Source organism: Bos indicus, chromosome 13 (assembly GCF_029378745.1).
Source record: "Bos indicus isolate NIAB-ARS_2022 breed Sahiwal x Tharparkar chromosome 13, NIAB-ARS_B.indTharparkar_mat_pri_1.0, whole genome shotgun sequence".
Taxonomy (NCBI): domain Eukaryota; kingdom Metazoa; phylum Chordata; class Mammalia; order Artiodactyla; family Bovidae; genus Bos; species Bos indicus.
This window is the reverse complement of record NC_091772.1, coordinates 72142636-72149426: the sequence shown is the minus strand read 5'-3', so window position 1 is coordinate 72149426 and position 6791 is coordinate 72142636.

Genomic DNA, 6791 nt, shown 5'->3' with positions numbered 1-6791 from the left:
TTGATTAGCCCAATCGTGGATCCGTCTGGGGAGGAGCAGCTCATTTGCCCACCGTGCCAGCCTGACCACCTGATACTCCTGGCACTCTGTTGTGTTGAGCCAAATCCTGGGCCCAGAGCTCACTTGCCCCGGCACTGCCTGGGCACCCATGTGGGAGGAGCACCCTGTCTGAGTGGAGACCCGTGCTCCACTTTTCCCTTTGGAGAACTGAGATTCAGGAACCAGGGCTCAGCTCACCCCAGGCTTTGTCCTGTTTGATCTGTAGCTGCCCAGACCGAGTGTTCTAACTCAGGGCAGGGGTGGAGCTTGGATTGCTGGACAGGTGAACAAAGCTTTGCCCTGTGTCCCTCTTCTTAGCAGGGAACTCAGAGCTGACTGCCATGCTGCCTCCTTTGCTGCCTTTTTTTTTTTTTTTAATTAAAATGTCAACAGGCCTTCCCTGGTGGCGCAGTGGTTAAGAATCCGCCTGCCAATGCAGGGGACATTGGTTCGATTCCTGGTCTGAGAAGATCCCATATGCTTTGGGGCAACTAAGTCCTTTGCCACAACTACTGAGCCCAAATGCCTAGAGCCTGTGCTCCACAATAAGAGAAACCCGCACACAGCAACAAAGACCCAGTGCAGCCAAAAATAAATTTTTAAAAATGTCAACAACTTCCCAGTCATTCCAGTGCCTTAGAAACTGGTGAATGTGCTCTCGACAGCTCTGCATGCCTCGCTCTTCCACCAGCACACACGGCAGCAGTTGCCTGGCTTTGGCCCAGAGAGGGGCAGCAGCCGGCTCTAGGGCACTGAGCAAATCAGGGCAGAGCCCAGGGTCCTGCCCCTTTCCTGGGCTGAGCTGCTCCTCCTCTGCCAACCTCCTCCTCTCTTCCAGCCAGTTTGAAAAAATCCCACAAGATGGTATTGCATAATCAGTATGGAAGCATTCCAACACACTGAAGACCTTGAAATAAAAAGTGAAAACTTCTCCTCCAGCCTATCTTCAATCTCATTTCCAGAGATAACTGCTATTAACTCAAAGGTGACTTTTCTTCCAGACTTTTGCCTACACCTTCATTTGCATATCTCATCCATCCCACCCCCAAAAATGGACTATACTGTACATATTGTTCAGCAACTCGCTTTTCCCCCTCACACACAGCTCTCTGTGTCAACACATGTGTGCGTGCTGCATGCTAAGTCACTTCAGTCATGTCCAATTCTGTGTGATCCCATGGACTGCAGCCTGCCAGGCTTCTCTGTCCATGGGATTCCCCAGGAAGGAATACTGGAGTGGGTTGCCATGCCCTCCTCCAGGGGATCTTCACCCACCCAGGGATGGAACTCTCCTAAGTCTACCTGCATTGGCAGGTGGGTTCTTTACCACTAGCACCATCTGGGAAGCCCGTGTCAACACATACAACATTTTAAAAATATCTGTATCAGGGACTCCACACTCCTCCTGCAGGGAGCACGGGCTTGTCGGGGAACTAAAGATCCCGCATGCCTCGCTGTGTCACACTCCTAAAGGTGGGATTAATTTCCCCACTACTATTTTCCGTCCTCTGTTCCTTTGCTGATGGACACTCAGACTGTTAACCAAAATCACAGTAATTTTAAGGAGGCTGCAGAGAATATCTCTGTTAATATCATGTGACCTTGGCAAGTGTTTCTCCCTGGTAACTCCTGCAAGTGGGAGTTCTGGGTTCATTTTGACCTACCTACCAAGTTACTCTAAAAAGTTGTACCAACTGACACACTATCAGCGGTGGTGCTTAAACTTGCCCTTTCCTCTCAAAGATGCTGCAGAAAATGGCCAAGGACACTCCTGCCCTGAGGCCATGGCAGGAAGGCATCCCCCGTCCCCCCTTCATTTTCCTTTTTCTTTCCCCTCCCAACCTCCCTGTATCCTCTCTTTCAGCTGGCTGGCTTCTGTAGCTTGGATGTGATGGTCAAAGATTTGTTCTCAGGGATGAGAAGGGGAAACAGTCTGAACCAATGGGAATCCACCTCTGTGAACACTCCCTCCACCTTGGAATCCCTCGGCCCACTTTTCCCTGCTTTATCTGTCCCGCCCCATCCCTACTCCCGCCAATACCCCCACCTACACATACTCTCTCACACCTGCAGATTCATCCATAGGCAGAGGGAACTCAGGGGTCAGAACTGAGAAGCCTGTTACCCATGTGGATTGGGTCAACAGAATTCACACACAGGCTAGAGATGAGGCCCCCCAGCTCCCGCCCCACTTACTTTTCTTTTAGAAGAAAAAGATTTTCAGAAAGTGATAAATGTACAGAATTTTAAAAGTGGAGCTGGACTATGAGGCAGATAATGAGAAAGGTCTGTTCCCCATCTCCTTCCTCATGGACAAGGAATGCACTTTAACTGCTTCCTTTGGTATTTTTAAAAATGTATTTATTTTTAATTGAAGGATAATTGCTTTACAATATTGTGTTGGTTTCTGCCACACATCAACATGAATCAGCCATAGGTATACATACATCCCCTCCCTCTTGAACCTCCCTCCCACCTCCCACCCGATCCCACCCCTCTAGGCTGTCACAGAGCTTCCTTTGGTGTTTGCTAATACTTCCATGTATCTAAATAGCATGATTATACTGAGATTCCCTCCATCTGTCATTTTTTAGAAGTTCTCAAGTGGTTTCCTTACAATATTTCCATCTCGCCCCTTCAAACATTCACCTCTGCTTTTTCTAAAATTAATTGGTCATTGTCTCATTTGATTGTTTGAAATATTCAATGAACACGTCTGCATATATTGTACACCTGTACAAACACACATGCAAATCATTCTCAAACTCTTTGATAAAGCTGAAAATAGCCTCCTAATGCAATAATATTGGGTTAGCCTAAAAAATTCAATTGAGTTTTTCTGTAATATCTTAGGGAAAAACCTGAATGAACTTTTTGGCCAATTTCATTGGGTTTGTTTGTTTTTTTTTTCTCATCCTTCCTGGAGATTTTCATCCTTCTCTTTTCATCTGGACAACGGCTCAGTTGTCAGCCTGGCCCTTCTTTTTCCATCACTCTGGAAATCCCCTTTGTCTTTCTCCTTTTAAAAAATTAAAAAAAAATTTTTTTGAGTGTGCCATGTGGCATGCAGAATTTTATTAATACTTCCACGTGCCTAAATAGCATGAATTAGATGAACCCATGCCCCCTGCAGGGGACATGTGGAATCTTAACCACTGAACCATCGGAGAAGCCCTTTCTTTGTCCCTCTTCTTGTTGGATGTCCTATTTCCTGGATCCTATGGGAGTCCTCTTTTTTATTCTTAACTTTTAAAACTGTGGTTAAATCTATGTTGCCATTTTAATCATTAAGAAGTGGACAATTCAGTGTCATTAAGTACGTTCAGTGTTGTGCAATCATCATCAGTATCTCTTTCCAAAACTTTTTCATCACCCCTAAGCACAGCTCTGTGGCCATTAAGCAATAACTCCCAATTCCCCCTTCACCCAGCCCCTGGTAACCTCCAGTCTACTTTCTGTCTCTATAAATTTGCCTATTCTAGATATTTCATGTAAGTGGAATCATACAATATTTGTCTTTTTGTGCCTGCCTTATTTCACTTAGTGTAATATTTTCAAGATTCATCCATGTTGCTTAGTCCATTTAATGGTTGAATAATATTCCACTGTATGGATAGATTTACCACATTTTGTCTATCTATTCAAGGATTCCCAGATGGCACCAGTCAATGCAGGAGACATAAGAGATGTGGGTTCAATCCCTGGGCAGGGAAGATCCCCTGGAAGAGGGCATGGCAACCCATTCCAGTATTCTTGCCTGGAGAATCCCCATGGACAGAAGAGCCTGGCGAGCTAGAGTCCACAGGGTCGAAAAGAGTCAGACACGAATAAAGGGACTTAGCACACACGTCTATCTATTCATCTATATTTTGTCTACCTATTCATCTATTAATGGACTTTTGGGTTGCTTCCACCTTTTGAACACGGTGAATAATGCTTAAATGAACACTGGCATAAAAATAATCTGTTTTCAAATCTTTTAGATGTATGAAAAGTGAAAGTGAAGTGTCCGACTCTTTGTGACCCCATGAACTGTAGCCTACGAGGCTCCTCCACCCATGGAATTTTCCAGGCAAGGGTACTGGAGTGGGTTGCCATTTCCTTCTCCATTTTATATACACACTTAGGAGTAAAATTGCTGGGTAATATGTGCTGTGTGTGTATTAAGTCGTTTCAGTCATGTCCAGCTCTTTGCGACCCCATGAACTATAGCTGGCCAGAGAACATGTAGCTGTCCATGGGATTCTCCAGGCAAGAATCCTGGAGTGGGTTGCCATGCCCTCCTCCAGGGGATCTTCCTGGCCCATGGATCAAACCCCCTGTCTCTCTTATGTCTCATGCATTGGCAGGCGGGTTCTTTACCACTAGCGCCACCTGGAAAGCCCACTGGGTAGAATGGTAATTCTATATTTAGCTTTCTGAGGAGCCAAACTGTGCCAAACTTTTCACAGTGGCTGCACCCAACCAGCAGATTCTTCACATCCTTTCCAACAATTATTATTTTCCTTTATTTTATTATAGTGGTCCTGGTAGGTGTGACATGGTAGTTCATTGTGGTTTTGATTTGCATTTTTCTAATGCTAATGCTGTTGAACATCTCTGTGTGTATTAGCTATTTGTGTATCTTTGGAGAAATGTTCAGTCAAGTGCTCTGCGATTTTTTTATTTGGATGGTCTTTTTGTTGTTTAGTTTTTAGGAATTATTTATATATTTAGATATTAAACTCTCATCAGATATGTAATTTGCACATATTCTTTCCCATTCTGTAGACTGTTGTTTCACCTTTTTCATTCAATGTACAAAAGGTTTTAATTTCGATGAAGTACAACTTGTCTGATTTTTCCTTTGTTGCTTGCACTTTGGTGTCATATCTAGAATCCACTGTCAATTCCAAGGTCATAAAAATTTACCTCTACGTTTTCTTACAAGGGTTTTATGGCTTTGGCTCTGCTCTTTGGGTCATTGATCCATTTGGAGTTTTCTATAGAGTGTAAGATAGGCATCCAACCTCACTTTTTCACAAGTGGAAATCTCAGTGTCCTGTTCCTTCCCCATGGAATGGACTTGACACTCATCAAAAACCAATTGGCTTTAAACAAAAATTTAAGAAAATCATTTGGTTGCTGGGATGTCCCTGGAGGTTCAGTGGTTAAGATACCATACTTCCAATACAGCAGACACCAGTTCCACCAATTGCTGGTATAGAGGAAACAGGATCCCACATGCCGAGCAGTACTGCTAAAGATTAAAAACAAGTCAATTGGCCATGAACATACGGGTTTATTTCTGGACTCTCAGTTCTATTCAGTTGTTCTTTATGCCTGCCCTTATGCCAGTATCATCCATTTTGATTACATTACCTTTGTAGTAAGTTTTGAAACCAGAAAGTCTGAGTCCTCCAACTTTGTTCTTTTTCAAGATTTTGCCACTTGCAATTTCATACAAATATGAGAATCAGCTTATATATTCCTGCAAAAACATACACTGGAATATTGACAGAGTTTACACTGACTCTATAGATCACTGCAGGCAAGTATTGATGTTTTAACAATGTTAAGTCTTCCTACCCATGAATATTGTCTTGCCATTTGTCATGTTGAGGAAGTTTCCTTCTATTCTAGTTTTCTGGCAGTTTTTATTGTGAAACGGTGTTGGATTTTTGTCAAATGGCTTTTCTGTTAATATATCAATCGAGATGATCATATACTTTCCCATTCATTCCAGTAATGTGGAATATTATATAGATTGATTTTCTTATGTTGAAAAGACATATCTTTGAATTCCTGGGATTTTTCTCTTTTTTGATTTACTCTTTTCATTTTGATGGAACACATTGTCCAGTGGCTTTCTGAGGAAAGGTGCATGGGAAGTAAAAGCTTGAAACCTTGAATGTTTGAAAATGTTCTGCTTTCATATTTGATTGACAGCTTGACTGGGCACAGAATTTTTCTTTGAAGTTGTGAAGACATTGCTCTCTTTTCTCTTGCTTCCAGCATAGCTATTGAGAAGATCAATGCTACTGTACTTAATGTTCCTTTGGATATGACCTGTTTTATTCCTCTGGGAGCTTTTAGCTCCCCTTTGTTCTCATTATTCTGACATCTCACAATAATATAGCTTGGTGTCATTCCTTTTACATCCACTGGCCTGGGCATGTAGTGGGATCTTCCCATTTCTGTGAAATTTCCTTTTTTAAGTTCCTTTTTATTATAATAATTTATCTGTTCTCTATTAATGGCATTTCTATTAGTCGTATATTGGATTTCTAGTTAGTCCTCTAATTTTCTTCAGTTCAGTTCAGTTCAGTCTCTCAGTTGTGTCCGACTCTTTGCGACCCCATGGACTGCAGCATGCCAGGCTTCCCTGTCTATCAGCAACTCCCAGAGCTTGCTCAAACTCATGTCCATCGAGTTGGTAATGCCATTCAACCATCTCATCCTCTGTCATCCCCTTCTCCTCCTAATTTTCTTACTCTTCCCCATTTTCATCTCTTTTTCTATTCTACTTTTGGGACAATATCAACTTAATCTTTCAACCCTTGTGCTGAATTATCTCTGCAATCACATTTGAAATTTCCAAAAGTCCTTATTTGTCTATCAATACCATTTCTTTTCCTTTTATAGCAGCCATGGCTGGTAGATGGTTAACTTCAGACAAAGGGAAGGACCAGTTCTTCCACTGTGATAGGCAGGAAAGGATGGATGCAGGTAGGAGGGGACTGGCATATACGGTGGCAGGAAGGTGGGGTATT